Source organism: Podarcis tiliguerta (genome assembly GCF_965153285.1).
Source record: "Podarcis tiliguerta genome assembly, chromosome: 7".
Taxonomy (NCBI): Eukaryota; Metazoa; Chordata; class Lepidosauria; order Squamata; family Lacertidae; genus Podarcis; species Podarcis tiliguerta.
The window spans coordinates 18,624,232-18,639,657 of NC_139540.1; positions in this window are offsets into that span (position 1 = coordinate 18,624,232).

Sequence of the window (15,426 nt, forward strand, 5' to 3'; positions counted from 1 at the left end):
AGCAAATTCATACAAATACTCAGGAAGTTGTGTTCTATGATTTACAAAAAATAGTTCCAATCCTTCTCTCTCTCTCTCTCTCTCTCTCTCTCTCTCTCTCTCTCTCTCACACACACACACACACATACACACACACACAGAGAGAGAGAGAGAGAGAGAGAGAGAGAGAGGGGGGGGGGTTAAAGATTCTTCTGATACACGCTGCTGTTGTTTTTGAGTGCAAATACAGTTCTCAATATCCTGACCGACCATGATTCCCATCCCATTGCTGGAAATCCTATATATGAAGAAGGAAGCCCTCTTCAAGGTGAAACTGATCATTCATCAGCTGGGGAGTTGCCCAGTGCACACAGCATCACCATAGGAGAAGAAGTCTTGTCCTACATGTTCCTGCTTTTGGTGACAGGAATTCAACTTGAATGCCTAAAGAAGGCTTCTGTTCTTCTACACAGTTGTAACATAAGAAACATCTGTGCTGGGTCAAGCCAACAAGCTATGTCATCTAGCCCACTGTCTCCAGTGGTCACATGCTGAGGGAAATTGGAGGAAACTATTTCCTTTTGCCTGCTCCCAGCATCTCATACTCAGTAGTCTATGAGCTCAAAATGGTTGCATTTGACTGTCATGGCTGATAATCACCATCTTTATTCTTCACAATTTGCTCCCCATTCTGGTGTCCTGCAGATGTTGTTGGACTCCAACTTCCATCAGCCCCAGGGAGCCTGGCAAATAGTCAGCATTGATGAGAGTTGTCCAAAATGTCTGAAAGGTACCAGGTTGGGGAAGATTGCATCATTATTATGGCTATTTCCTGAAAGCTTGTGGCATCACATCACATATTGTCATAATGAATTTATCATTTATCAATGCTGTATGTGAAGTGGTGCTTTTCTTGTCTCAGCCCTGAATCTACTGTCAATTTCATTGCCTGACTTGGTTACTTTTATGAGAAAAAACTGGCCTCTCTGTTCACTCGATCCACAACCATTTCAGAAGCCTCTGTCACGTTCCCACTTAGCTGACTTTCCCCCTGAACTATAAAGCTCCAACCTTCTTAACCTCTCCACTTATGGAAGGTGCTCCAAACCCTTCACCATTTCAGCTGGACTTCTCTTGTCATTCATTCTGGTATCCTTTTTGACACAGCGCAACTAAACCACAGGCAGTTCTAAATATGGCCACTCCAAATACTTATACAGTGGTATCTCGGGTTAAGTACTTAATTCATTCTGGAGGTCTGTTCTTTACCTGAAACTGTTCTTAACCTGAAGCACCACTTTAGCTAATAGGGCCTCCTGCTGCCGCTGCACCGCCGCTGCACGATTTCTGTTCTCATCCTGAAGCAAAGTTCTTAACCCGAGGTAATATTTCTGGGTTAGTGGAGTCTGTAACCTGAAGTGTATGTAACCTGAAGCGTATGTAACCTGAGGTACCACTGTACAGTGGTACCTTGGGTTAAGTACTTAATTCATTCCGGAGGTCTGTACTTAACCTGAAACTGTTGTTAACCTGAAGCACCACTTTAGCTCATGGGGCCTCGTGCTGCCGCCGCGCTGCCAGAGCACAATTTCTGTTCTCATCCTGAAGCAAAGTTCTTAACCCGAGGTACTATTTCTGGGTTAGCGGAGTCTGTAACCTGAAGCGTATGTAACCCAAGGTACCACTGTATATAGGAGAGATTGCCACCAAATCTCACTTAGCATAAAACTTTCCCTCATAAAATAAAGCTGTTCTAGGTTAAAGGTACAGGAATAGTCTGGAAAAGTGGATGTCCCCCACTCTATCTGTCTTAACCCCATGCAAACCCCTCTTTTGCAAGCTTGAGTGGTCCCCAAACTTCCAACCATGTCTGTGTGATGTACTAATAAAATTATGTTGCAGAACTATAGTAGAACATAGGACTTGACACTTTTATACATATATTTATTTTTACATCTATAATTTGTACATAACTTTTCATATATTTAGTCAGGCTTCTTGTTAACCTACAATGTACAAGTGGTTTTGACATAAGCTGGTGGTTGACACAAGAGGGGTTCAAATGAGATCAAAGCTTACTCTCATCAGAACCATCTAATTCTGTATTTAAATCTATTGAAAATGGATTTCTCCGCCATTACTAATGGATGTGAGGTGGGCAGGGGAGAAACCCATGCCATTAGGATACCGTAAAACAATAAGGTTAGCTGAACCCTGCACCCACCAAAATTAAAAGGAAACTCTAAAGTGACCTGCAAATAAGGTTGAAAAAATATTTTGTGGTAGAAGAAAACTTCTGAGAAATTGGAGGGAACATTTTGGCACAGTACCTAATTTTCATACATAGGGAAGTGTTGGTTTTGTAGCTTCAGACCTTCTTTGATATGTAATTCAACAATCTACCTTCACCCTGCAATATGTCAGAACTGTCGAAAGTAACATAATTATTTTCCTGAATAAATGCAAGGCTTTAACTAATCAAAAATGACATGCATATGCTACAGTACAGGATGAGGGAAGACAGCAGAGTGTAATAAAATAGCGAGATAAAAGTCATTAAAAGAAAAAAGAAGTCCATGTAAAGTTTAAGCTATCCTGGCTATTGCATTCAAAAGCATAACCCATATTGTGAAAAATGCAAAGTGTCTCACATAAATAATAATCAGAAAAGCAAAACAAAAACAAAAAACCTGCCCCCAAAAGAACCAAATTCTTTTTGGAAAGCAAACAAGTACATAAAATGCATTGCTTTAAAAATAAATTTCATTTGTGTCTTATGGATACCAATACTACATTATTAAACTTATACACTGCCAAGACGACAAAGTTGTTTGTTCTGCTGTTCATTTTCATATTTCATTTTAAGGGTCATTCAGCCCTGAGAATCTGATGAGGCTGAGTGGGATATTGTCTTCATTTCTAATTTATGGCTCAATATAAATATAGCACTGTCATGATTCCTGTCAGCTGAGAAGACGTAAGAAAAGCTGAGCATCTTCCTAGCATTATCTTCAATGGCATCTCCTCCCTCCCATTTGCAAGCAATACAGCAGAAATACATTTAATTCAGTAGGATTTAATGCTGGGTAAACATGCTTGGCTTGCAGTCTGCTTCTCACCCCTACCCCAAGTGACGCTAAAGACCCCTTGAGGGGCACAGACTGTCTCTGCATAGATATACATTGGAGCCCCGCAATGCTTAACAGACATTCACTTCTGTCAACAGCAAGGGCTGTGGCTCAGTGGTAGAGCACCTTTGTATCTCTAGAGAGGACTGGGTGTTGCCTCTGTCTGATACCTTGGAAAGCTGCTGTCAATCAATGTTGATAGACAATACTGTAATGAACTAGCTGGACCAACATTCTGACGTGCTATGAGGCTCTTTCTCTGCTCCAATCTCTCCCCCCACCCATTCCCCCCAGCATTTGCATAAACAGTGCAATAGGATATATTAATTAGGATATATCAATTGGAATATATCTACTCACCTCCCATACCCAAGCCTCCTCTGCACTCTTTCATGTCCTGTCATTTATTTAGTCTGCAAGACCTTTCTCATCTCTCTCCAAAATGACATGCAGAAACCAGTCAAACCCATGTGCCCAATGGGGATGCAAATGACATGGAGTGGCAGGAACATTTGATCAAGTTTTCGCCTTTTGTTGATGTTGTTCTCTGAGCAACATAGTTTGGCCTACAACAGTGTGCATCATAATCTCTTGTCTATCATGCCACAAGTGATGTCTCAAGGAGCCCTGGATGTTCCCTCGGATGTTTCTGAGTGGTACTTCAATGAGAGCAGCAGTAGTGTTAGGCAAACTTTAAAAATTATTATTATTATTATTATTATTATTATTATTAATAATAATAATAATAATTTTTTATTTATACCCCACCCATCTGACTCTGGGCAACTTCCAACAAAATATTAAAATACAACAGTCTGTCAAACATTAAAAGCTTCCCTAAACAGGGTTGCCTCCCGATGTCTTCTAAAAGTCTGGTACCGTATTTTTCGGCCCATAGGACGCACCGCCCCATAGGACGCACCTAGTTTTTTTTTTGGGGGGGGAATAAAGGGGAAAAAAGTATTTCCCCCCCAGGCGCGGGGGCTGGTGCGGGGGAAGCCTGAGCTTCCCCCAACCCCAGCCCCCAAAACAGGCTGCCGCCCCAAGCCTTGCGCGCCCGGTGGGACCTCCCGCCGGCCGCGCAAGGGTTGCGGATATCTGCCCGAAGCAGGGGGCGGGCTCCGCAGCTGGCCCCCTGCTTCGGGCTGCAGGCTGCCACCCCAAGCCTTGCGCGCACGGCGGGACCTTCCGCCAGGCACGCGAGGCTTGCGGATAGCTTCCTGAAGCCTGGAGAGTGAGAGGGGTCGGTGCGCACCGATGCCTCTCGCTCTCCAGGCTTCAGCGAAAGCCTGCATTCGCCCCATAGGACACACACACATTTCCCCTTCATTTTTGGAGGGGAAAAAGTGTGTCCTATAGGGCGAAAAATAAGGTAGTTGTTTTTCTCTTTCACATCTGGTGGGAGGGCATTCCATACGGCGGGTGCCACTACCGGGAAGGCCCTCTGCTTGGTTCCCTATAACTTTGCTTCTTGCAGCAAGGAAACTGCCAGCGAGGGAACTAATGCACCAGTTGCCATCAATATTTTCTGGAGGCGAATATAGAGCATGTACACATGAGGCAGAGGAGCAGTTCAACAGGTATGCCCAGTGACCCATAGAACTTGAAAGTGACCGAGAACTGCTCTGTGGGAAATAACATGTTTCCTGGAAGTGAAAAGGTTGGAAACTGAAGTGTAGGTGTGTTCCCACAAGGCAAGACACAGTGGTAACAGCAAGAATCTTTATTGAACTAACAGAACTAGACAACAGGGGCATAGCAACTGCTTATACACATTTATGAAGGCCTAGGCCACACCCACTCCCAACGTGATTGGCTATCTAAACTTCCAAGCTGCGAATCATAACTCATAGTTTAAAGGCCAATGGCAGAGACCCAAATCCTGAATTGTTCTGTGATTGGATATCATGTATCGAATCAGAATCCAGACTCAAGCTCAAGCAAACACAGAGCACTGAATACATAACAGAAGCCACTGTCTCAATTACTGCAATGAAGCGTCAGACTCCCTCCTCCTCCTCTCTCTGTGTGTCATTCCAGAGACTAGTAAATTTCATCATTTAGAAAAAAACCACAAGACCTCTCCCTGGAATCTTCAATAAAATATTGGGGAAACAGGAGAGCTGATCAGGCAAGAAAACTGAGGCCTAATGATCTTAAGTAAGAAGGAAGCCAAGAGTCAATGTCACAGATGGACAGTGGCAGTGGGCAGCGAGTGGAAAAGCATGAACAAGACAAAAATAGGAGGTCCAATCCTTAGTTTGAAGACAATACTATGGGGAATTGTTGCCCTCCAGATGTTGTTAGATTCAAATTCATATCATCCCTGGCTATTGGTTTTGCTAGCTAAGGCTGAGGAAAGTTGGAATCAACAACTATTAGAGGTCCACAGTTTCTCCAGCCCTGAAATATCATATATAAAAAAATGAGTGGAGATATTTTACATAAATAAGGGACAAGAAAGGCTGCTAGCAGGAAGAGTGTGGGCAGTCAAGGAAACTTTGGTGGCTGTGAGCCAGGCCACAAAGAGACTAGCAAGGACAAAAAGGCAGTGAATGGGATTGGGATGGAACATCATATTCCACATGCTGTTTTGAAATTACTTCCATGTCATTGACTGCAGGTCTCTGTTGTTAGTCAGATGTATCCTTTGTTTAAAAGAGCAGCGTAATTTACACTTTGAATGGAGACAGTTCAACCACCATGAGTTAGCTGGAACAAGAGATTTAAATCATTATATGCATACTTAAGCATAAGAGACTAGAGAGGGGTTTTCCCCCCTTTATTTATATAGCTGTGTTTATATAGAGATGGAATCATGTTAGCTCTATCTAGTGGATGTTTGCAAAACTGCACACTGGCCTCAAGCTATTTTCTTCCTTTTATCCAGAAGTATCTGGAAGTGTGATCAATGCACTCATAATGTTAGTCAGTAATAAGCTTGGAGAACAAGAAAGAGAATTTTTGCTCATGAGGGCAGGAGTGATTGAGAATGACAATATCTTGATTTCTTATCCACTGATAGTGTTCAATCTGTATAGGGCTGCAAGGTGGTCAATGGGAGCCCCTTTCAAAAAGAAAGAAGGAAGGAAGGAGTATGCAATTGCAGAATTGGCTGCTATCCACTAAATTTCATGAGAATCTGAGTAACTGGATCTTTGCTCATATTCAGTCCTTTAGTCAGTTCCAATATGCTCTGTTCAAGGCAAGGGTGATGCCTGCTGAGCTATCAGGTAAATATTATTGGTGTATTGGTGGGATGGTGGCTGTCAAAGGTAAGCGCTGCATTGCATCTTGACCACATGGGGAGATGGACTTACTGCTAGGGGTGTTCTGAGTGTGCTGGTGGTGGATGGTTCCTTTTCCACATGGACTCCTGTTCATGAACTCCAAGTTGAGACCCACGATAGATCACCTTCCCCAACCCGATGTTTCGGACTACAGTGTCCATAATAATAATAATTTATTTATACTCCCATCTAACTGAGTTGCCCCAGCCACTCTGGGATGTTTCCAACACACACAATAATAATAATAAAACATCAAACATTAATAGTAACAATGAGGTCTTATATAAAAAGTCAAAATAACTTTTAAATAAACAACTTATATCAAATAAGGCAATATTCAATAATCCATTAGAATCCAGTAGTAAACATCAGCATATAATAATTAAACAGTTTACACTTATCAGTTATAATAAAGAATTACAGTACTAATCTATAATCATTAAAATAACAAATCACAATGCATAAAATACCACAAAGCATGCAAAACCATGTAAAATGATCAAATTGAGAAACAAAGACATACAACTTATAAAATTGTTTGTTTGATGGTTTGTTTTTAAAAAAATATCCCTGAACTCCTCTGTTTCCATCTGCTTCTGCTGTTCTCAAAGTTATGGTCTGGGAAAGGCTCCTGGGGCTGAAGGGCAAGGCAAGGCAGGTGGAAAGGCCTGATGACCAGCAGAAGGTCTCTCTCCCCTCAGTTCTCTCTCCCCTTATGGGACTTTCCCATAAACAAGTATGCCCATGGAATTTTCCTCTGACATGGTTGTTTAAAATCCATGATACTTTCACTGTTATGGAAAAATGGACCAATTCAAAATGGAGCTACACAAATCTATGAGGCAATTCGCACTGCAAAATTACGTCTTATTTCCTCCTGTGGTTTGTTTGGCATTATGTGTTCCTGGACTGCTTGCTTGAATTGCCTACAATATTTCTATTATCCTTCATCAGATCCTTGTTTTCAGGGCGAATGCTAACATGCTTTGTTTTCCAAGGACAAAAGACATTTCTCTCATTCCCCCCCCCCCCCGTCAAGTTTCTCAATTCCTTTTTCCAGTCAAAACAAAATATAATCTTGTCAATGTTCTGATTTCTTCTTCCCACCCCAAGTTATTTGTAGAGTTATGCATTTCTATTTTCTTATTTGCAACATCAAACTATTGTAGGAATAAAGGCTCACATGGGATCTTTCTTCTTTTAGGACATTGGTTTCCAAACTTCCCCCTCCACAAACCACTTGAAAAATGCTTGGGGTCTTTGCAAACCACTTAATGTTTTTTTGCCTGCCAGAACAATTATAAAGGCATATTTACACTATACATAGGGCATGCACTCTTTACAAGGTACCCCAGAAATAATAGACACTGTGCCAACTCCAGGGGGGCCTGGGGGCCTGGACAACCACAAAATGTTTGCAGTGAGTTTCTGGCCTCCACTTGGAGAATTCCAAGCCAAACCATGGTTCCTGCTGCTCATTCAAGGAAAATTCATGGTTTGTTTTTAAGCTTTGAGTGACTGCTGTTGGAAACATGATGATTGACCAGATGGGCCCTTGCTCTGATCCAGAAAAGTATTTCTTAAGCTGCTATATATTGTTATGTGTTAGCTTGAATATTTTGTCACTGGTTAACAGCATAACAATATAATCTAACCATGTTTTGTGATTGGCGGGATGGTAAAGGTTATGCAACATAGGTTCCAACTTTTTAAAGTTCAGCATCCAGATGAATGGTGACAACACAATAATGATGCACAAATTCAAGTTTCTATACTGCAAAGAAAACAGCAAAAATGTTTGAAAAGAGGGGAAAAAATGAGTCGGGCATAAATTTCATCATGTGAGTAGACTGCCTATGATCACACTCTAGAGCCTCATATCTAGATACACAGCACACTGTAAAGGGCAAAAAGGCATATATATTTGTCAAGGAGTTAATTTTGCCTCCAGCAATAAATATGTGCAAAGAGAATTGTTTGGGGACTCAGTTGCAAAACACCTAAGAACAATTCCTCTCCTAACTTTATGATACAAAGCAGAATCAATGGGATGTCAGCAGGCATAAAATGGCAAATAATTGTGTGGATGAAATATAGGAAGTGTTTGCTACATTATGAGTTGGGGCAATTTGTGAAGGTAGCAGACAGCAAAACTGGGTGGTTTATGTAAGTCGCACTGGCTCTGCTGATTGCATTTATTACTTAATGGTTGCTATACAGAATGGAAACCCCCTAGGCAGTTATTCTATCTTGTTTAAGTAGAAAGCAAGAGTTCTTGATACACTTCAGGAAGCACCCCTTCAAACTCAGAAGTTTAGGGAGCTTAAGAATCTAAGATCTGCACAGGTTTGTGATATTCAATGGTAATACTTAAAAAAAAGAAAGAAAGCATTTGCATACCACCAGCCCAAATGTGTGGGGGGGGGAGCATGTAGGGCACATAGATACATGACAGCTGATACGAACACATGAAGTTCCTTTCTATGGAATCAGACCCAAGGTGAGGTACTTGTGACCCTCCAAATGCTTCTGGACTGTAACTGTCATCATCCCTGACTATCAGCCATGGTGCTGGGGCTGATAGGATTTGGAGTTCAAGCTCATCTGGAGGGCCACAGGTTCCCCATCGCCTGACCTGCCCACATTGTGTCTATTCTGATTGGCAACAGATCTTCCAGGTCTTCAGGGACACTTTTCTCAAATCTGCCATGTGAGATCCTTTAAACTGGAAATGTCAGCCAATCATTAGTAAGGTATGGGGTCACAAATGGATATGAGGAAGCTCCAGATGTGAATTATCTCACCTTATTACAAATTGGGACCCCCAGGCCCTTCCAAATTCATGACTAGTTTATTTTGTTGTTGTTGTTTGGACGTTTAGTCGTGTCCGACTCTTCATGACCCCATGGACCAGAGCACGCCAGGCACTCCTGTCTTCCACTGCCTCCCACACTTTGGTCAAACTCATGCTGGTAGCTTCGAGAACACTGTCCAATCATCTCATCCTCTGCTGTCCCCTTCTCCTTGTGCCCTCCATCTTTCCCAACATCAGGGTCTTTTCCAGGGAGTCTTCCCTTCTCATGAGGTGGCCAAAGTATTGGAGTCTCAGCTTCAGGATCTGTCCTTCCAGTGAGCACTCAGGGCTGATTTCCTTCAGAATGGATAGGTTTGATCTTCTTGCAATCCATGGGACTCTCCAGAGTCTCCTCCAGCACCATAATTTAAAAGCATCAATTCTTCGGCGATCAGCCTTCTTTATGGTCCAGCTCTCACTTCCATACATCACTACTGGGAAAACCATAGCTTTAACTATACAGGCCTTTGTTGGCAAGGTGACGTCTCTGCTTTCTAAGATGCTGTGTAGGTTATCATCGCTTTTCTCCCAAGAAGCAGGCTCTTTTAGATCGCCAAATAATCCAGTCCAGTAGCCTTCTAGCTGTAACCAAGCATGCATCGACCATCTGGCATTATTTTTCTAGCTATGGTGCTAGCTATTAGTGTTTTCAATTTACCAACTTTGTGGGATTCAGTATATACACATATATTAGCAATAGGCTCATGTAGGCATAGGAAAACATATATAATGGGCATGGAGACTTCACTAGGGTTGTCTTAAGTATCAAATCTCTGCTTTAAACAGAATTCTTTTCCAAGTGCAAAGCAATGGAGTGTCATTGCTGCCAACAATGACTTTCAGGTGCAAGTCATTCCCGCAGCTCTTTAGATGAGTCTTAAGATCTGTAAGCTAGTCACTGTACAAGGCAGAAAGATAATTCATGTATCCACTGCTGATGCCATCATATAGATGTGCCAGTTGGGAAAGGAAGGGCATTTTCGTGGACTATAAAATTGCTTCCCCCTTGCCTAGCTGCCTGCTGGGTATCTTTATGGGAAAAGAAACACACTAACTTAAAAAGAAAACTGCAACATTGCTACCATAAACAATGGGGTCAGCTACTCCCCTCCTCACCGCAACAAAAGATACATTTCTGAAACAGAGCCTGAAAGAAGTGTTCATGGTCAAATAAGCATGTTTTTCTATCAAGGCTGAGTTCAAGTATACTCAGAGTAAGCACAAAAACGATGTAAATTTGTAACCATTACAGGAAATGCCCGTGTTGATCTGGGCATTTATCTAGCTGTCTGATAATAGTCTTGCCTCTTGAGAGAGACATCAGCGACAGGTTGACAGACCTCATCCAGGTTGATACAGTAGCTGGTTCGTATCAGAATCTTTCAGATGACATGAAAGAGCTCAGAAACTGTTGTGTTTAAGACTCAGGCAGTTGCTATACCCTTCTGTGCTCGAGAAGATGCGCCAGTCATTCATTTTTAAGGACAGGAAGCACTAAGCAGGCAATAGAAAAGAAAGATCAGGGTCTTACGTTGTTTGAATACGGCTGAATGAAGTGCCTCAAATAACACTGTGATAGTGCTTGCGGAAGCTGATGCTGTCTAAACACACTCAGACTGAGTACCCAAGGCATTTATATAAGCTCACATGCTCATGCAGAGTTCAAAAGTTCTCCAGATTCCTCGGCTATAATAGCCCTTTGCAGGCAAAACCCACAGTATGATGTCTGCTAAACCCTCAAGTTTACCACAACTTTGGCTGGCAGATACCACTCCAGAAGATTCATTGCTTTTGCTATGAAAAGGTACCCTCCTGCATTCTTGGCTCCACTATACCAGTCGTGACAATGGCAGATGTGGATGTTTCCGCCAGATATCCTTTCTGCCAGAGAGCCAGTGTGGTGTAGTGGTTAAGAGCGATAGACTCGTAATCGGCTGGGTGAGGACTGCAGGGCCTGCTCCCTTCCAGGGCCTTTTCCAACTGGCCCAGGGGGCGTGGCCCAGGCCCTCTCTCCCGGCTATAAAGGGACTCCTGCTGCAGGAAAGCCTCGGACCATCGGCTGGGTGAGGACTGCAGGGCCTGCTCCCTTCCAGGGCCTTTTCCAACTGGCCCAGGGGGCGTGGCCCAGGCCCCCTCTCCCGGCTATAAAGGGACTCCTGCTGCAGGAAAGCCTCGGACCATCGGCTGGGTGAGGACTGCAGGGCCTGCTCCCTTCCAGGGCCTTTTCCAACTGGCCCAGGGGGCGTGGCCCAGGCCCTCTCTCCCAGCTATAAAGGGACTCCTGCTGCAGGAAAGCCTCGGACCATCGGCTGGGTGAGGACTGCAGGGCCTGCTCCCTTCCAGGGCCTTTTCCAACTGGCCCAGGGGGCGTGGCCCAGGCCCTCTCTCCCGGCTATAAAGGGACTCCTGCTGCAGGAAAGCCTCGGACCATCGGCTGGGTGAGGACTGCAGGGCCTGCTCCCTTCCAGGGCCTTTTCCAACTGGCCCAGGGGGCGTGGCCCAGGCCCTCTCTCCCAGCTATAAAGGGACTCCTGCTGCAGGAAAGCCTCGGACCATCGGCTGGGTGAGGACTGCAGGGCCTGCTCCCTTCCAGGGCCTTTTCCAACTGGCCCAGGGGGCGTGGCCCAGGCCCTCTCTCCCGGCTATAAAGGGACTCCTGCTGCAGGAAAGCCTCGGACCATCGGCTGGGTGAGGACTGCAGGGCCTGCTCCCTTCCAGGGCCTTTTCCAACTGGCCCAGGGGGCGTGGCCCAGGCCCTCTCTCCCGGCTATAAAGGGACTCCTGCTGCAGGAAAGCCTCGGACCATCGGCTGGGTGAGGACTGCAGGGCCTGCTCCCCTCCTCATGTCCTCAAGCAGTCGGTGGCAATTTAAATTTCTATTCCTTTTTTTCTTTTTTCCTTTGCTGGGGGTGGGTGGGTGGGATGGATAGTTGGTTGGGGATTAATTTTAGTACAATTGTTCTGTTCCTTTTTGTTGTTGTTTTATTGGTTCTGTATAGTTTGTGTTTTGTTTTTAAGGGGTGGGATCAGGGCTGCCTGGGAGTGGCTCCCCAGCCAACACAATGGCTGGGACAAGTTTCACAGGGGGGAAAGCACTGGGACATCCGATCTCGGTGATCATGGGCAGGAGGCGGAGTTACGCTAAGACCAGACCATGTCATTACCGAGGAGGCAGGTTTAGTCGTTGTTTGAAGACTATCCCTGCCTCCGGGTCTGGCCTTAACCGGATGGATGCTGGAATCAACAGGGGAAACCCACATGACCTGAAAGTGTTGCTGTGCAATGCCAGGTCAATGATGAATAAAACTACTGCCATCCACGACTTGATTGTGGATGGAGGATTTGACCTGGCATGTGTGACAGAGACCTGGTTGGAGGAAGCAGATGGGCCTGTCCTTGCCGCTGCTTGCCCACCAGGTTTCTCTTACGCACAGCAACCCAGGTCATGTGGGCGGGGAGGGGGGGTTGCAGTGATTTTTAGGAAGTCACTAGCTTGCACCAGGCGTCCTACTGGGAAGATCCAGCTCTCTGAGTGCATGTTCTGGAAGTTGGGCAATAGGGGCAGTACAGGATTCCTTTTGGTGTACCGACCTCCCCGCTGCACCAAGGATTCCCTGTCCGAGCTGCTTCAGGTCGTGGCGGATTTTCTCCTGGAGACACCTAGTTTGGTTGTCCTAGGGGATTTTAACATCCATGCCGACACGACCTTACAAGGGGCTGCTCGGGACTTCGTGGAAAGCATGGCCTCCATGGGGCTGTCCCTGAATAAGTTTGGCCCAACTCATAGTCATGGACATGCCTTAGACCTGGTGTTCACCTCTAGTGACGTGGGTGATCTGACACTAAGTAAAAGTGAAACAAAAGAAGTGCCATGGTCAGATCACTTCCTGGTGCAACTGGACTTCTCTGCGACCCTTCCCCTCTGCAGGGAGGTGGGACCAATTCGGATGGTCCGCCCCCGCCACTTAATGGATCCAAATGGTTTCCAGAGAGTGGTAGGGGATGCTTTATCCCATGTTGATGGCCTTTCAGCTGATTCCCTGGTGGCCCGCTGGAATGCGGAGTTAACCAGGGCTATCGACTGTCTGGCTCCGAAGCGCCCTCTCCGATTGCATGGAGCCCGAACAGCCCCGTGGTTTTCTTCGGAACTGAGGGCGATGAAACAATCGTTGAGACGGTTAGAGCGTCGGTGGCAGAAAACTCACTCCGAATCTGACCGGACACAGGTTAGAGCTCAACGTCGAGCCTACCAAGTGGCGATAGCGACGGCGAAGAAGACTTTCTTCACCGCCTCTATTGCATCTGCAGAAAATAGTAGCAGGAGACTCTTTCAGGTGGTTCGCAATTTAACGGAACCACCTTTACCACCGGGGCCTTGTAAAGACCCCAAGATCTCCTGCAACGATTTTGCAAAGTTTTTTGCAGATAAAATCACTCATATTCGGAAGGAGCTAGACACCACCGTGGGAGCAGGGCCGGGGCGGGAGAGTGCTAGAGCTCTGTCTGGTCAAGTTGCATGGAATCAATTTCAATCCGTTACCCCCGAGGATGTGGACAGGCTGCTTGGACGCGTGAAACCAACCACCTGTCTCCTTGATCCTTGCCCATCCTGGCTAATAAAAGCAAGCCGGGAAGGGCTGGGCGATGGGCTCTGCGGGGTGGTGAATGCTTCCCTCTATGAGGGAACATTCCCAGATCCGCTGAAAGAGGCGGTCATTAAACCGCTTCTTAAAAAACCATCTTTAGACCCGGCCAGTATGGCCAACTATCGCCCAGTCTCAAATCTTCCATTCTTGGGCAAGGTGATTGAGCGCGTGGTTGCTGAACAACTCCAGGCACGCCTGGAGGATGCGGACCATTTGGATCCCTTCCAATCGGGATTCAGGCCTCACCATGGGACTGAAACTGCCTTGGTCGCGCTGGTTGATGATCTCCGGCGAGCTAGGGACAAAGGTGAGAGTTGTTTCCTGGTTCTGCTGGATCTCTCAGCGGCCTTTGATACAATCGACCATAACATCCTTCTGGACCGTCTAGAGGGGCTGGGAGCTGGGGGCACTGTTATACAGTGGTTTCGCTCCTTCCTCCTGGGCCGTGTTCAGAAAGTGGTGGTGGGGGATGAGTGTTCAGACCCCTGGGCCCTCACTTGTGGGGTGCCTCAGGGTTCCGTCCTCTCCCCCATGCTTTTTAACATCTATATGAAGCCGCTGGGAGAGATCATCAGGGGGTTTGGACTGGGTGTCCATCAATATGCAGATGATACCCAGCTCTACCTCTCTTTCAAATCAGAACCAGTGAAGGCGGTGAAGGTCCTGTGTGAGTGCCTGGAGGCGGTTGGAGGATGGATGGCGGCTAATGGATTGAAGTTGAATCCTGACAAGACAGAAGTACTGTTTTTGGGGGACAGGAGGCGGGCTGGTGTGGAGGACTCCCTGGTCCTGAATAGGGTAACTGTGCCCCTGAAGGACCAGGTGCGCAGCCTGGGAGTCATTTTGGACTCACAGCTGTCCATGGAGGCACAGGTCAATTCTGTATCCAGGGCAGCTGTCTACCAACTCCACCTGGTACGCAGGCTGAGACCCTACCTGCCCGCGGACTGTCTCGCCAGAGTGGTGCATGCTCTGGTTATCTCCCGCTTGGACTACTGCAATGCGCTCTACGTGGGGCTACCTTTGAAGGTGACTCGGAAACTACAACTAATCCAGAATGCGGCAGCTAGACTGGTGACTGGGGGCGGCCGCCGAGACCACATAACACCGGTCTTGAAAGACCTACATTGGCTCCCAGTACGTTTCCGAGCACAATTCAAAGTGTTGGTGCTGACCTTTAAAGCCCTAAACGGCCTCGGCCCAGTATACCTGAAGGAGCGTCTCCACCCCCATCGTTCTGCCCGGACACTGAGGTCCAGCTCCGAGGGCCTCCTGGCGGTTCCCTCATTGCGAGAAGCAAAGCTACAGGGAACCAGGCAGAGGGCCTTCTCGGTAGTGGCGCCCGCCCTGTGGAACGCCCTCCCAGCAGATGTCAAAGCGATAAATAACTACCTGACATTTAGAAAACATCTTAAGGCAGCCCTGTTCAGGGAAGTTTTTAATCTGTGATATTTTACTGTATTTTTTGTTTCTATGGAAGCCGCCCAGAGTGGCTGGGGAAACCCAGCCAGATGGGCGGGGTACAAATA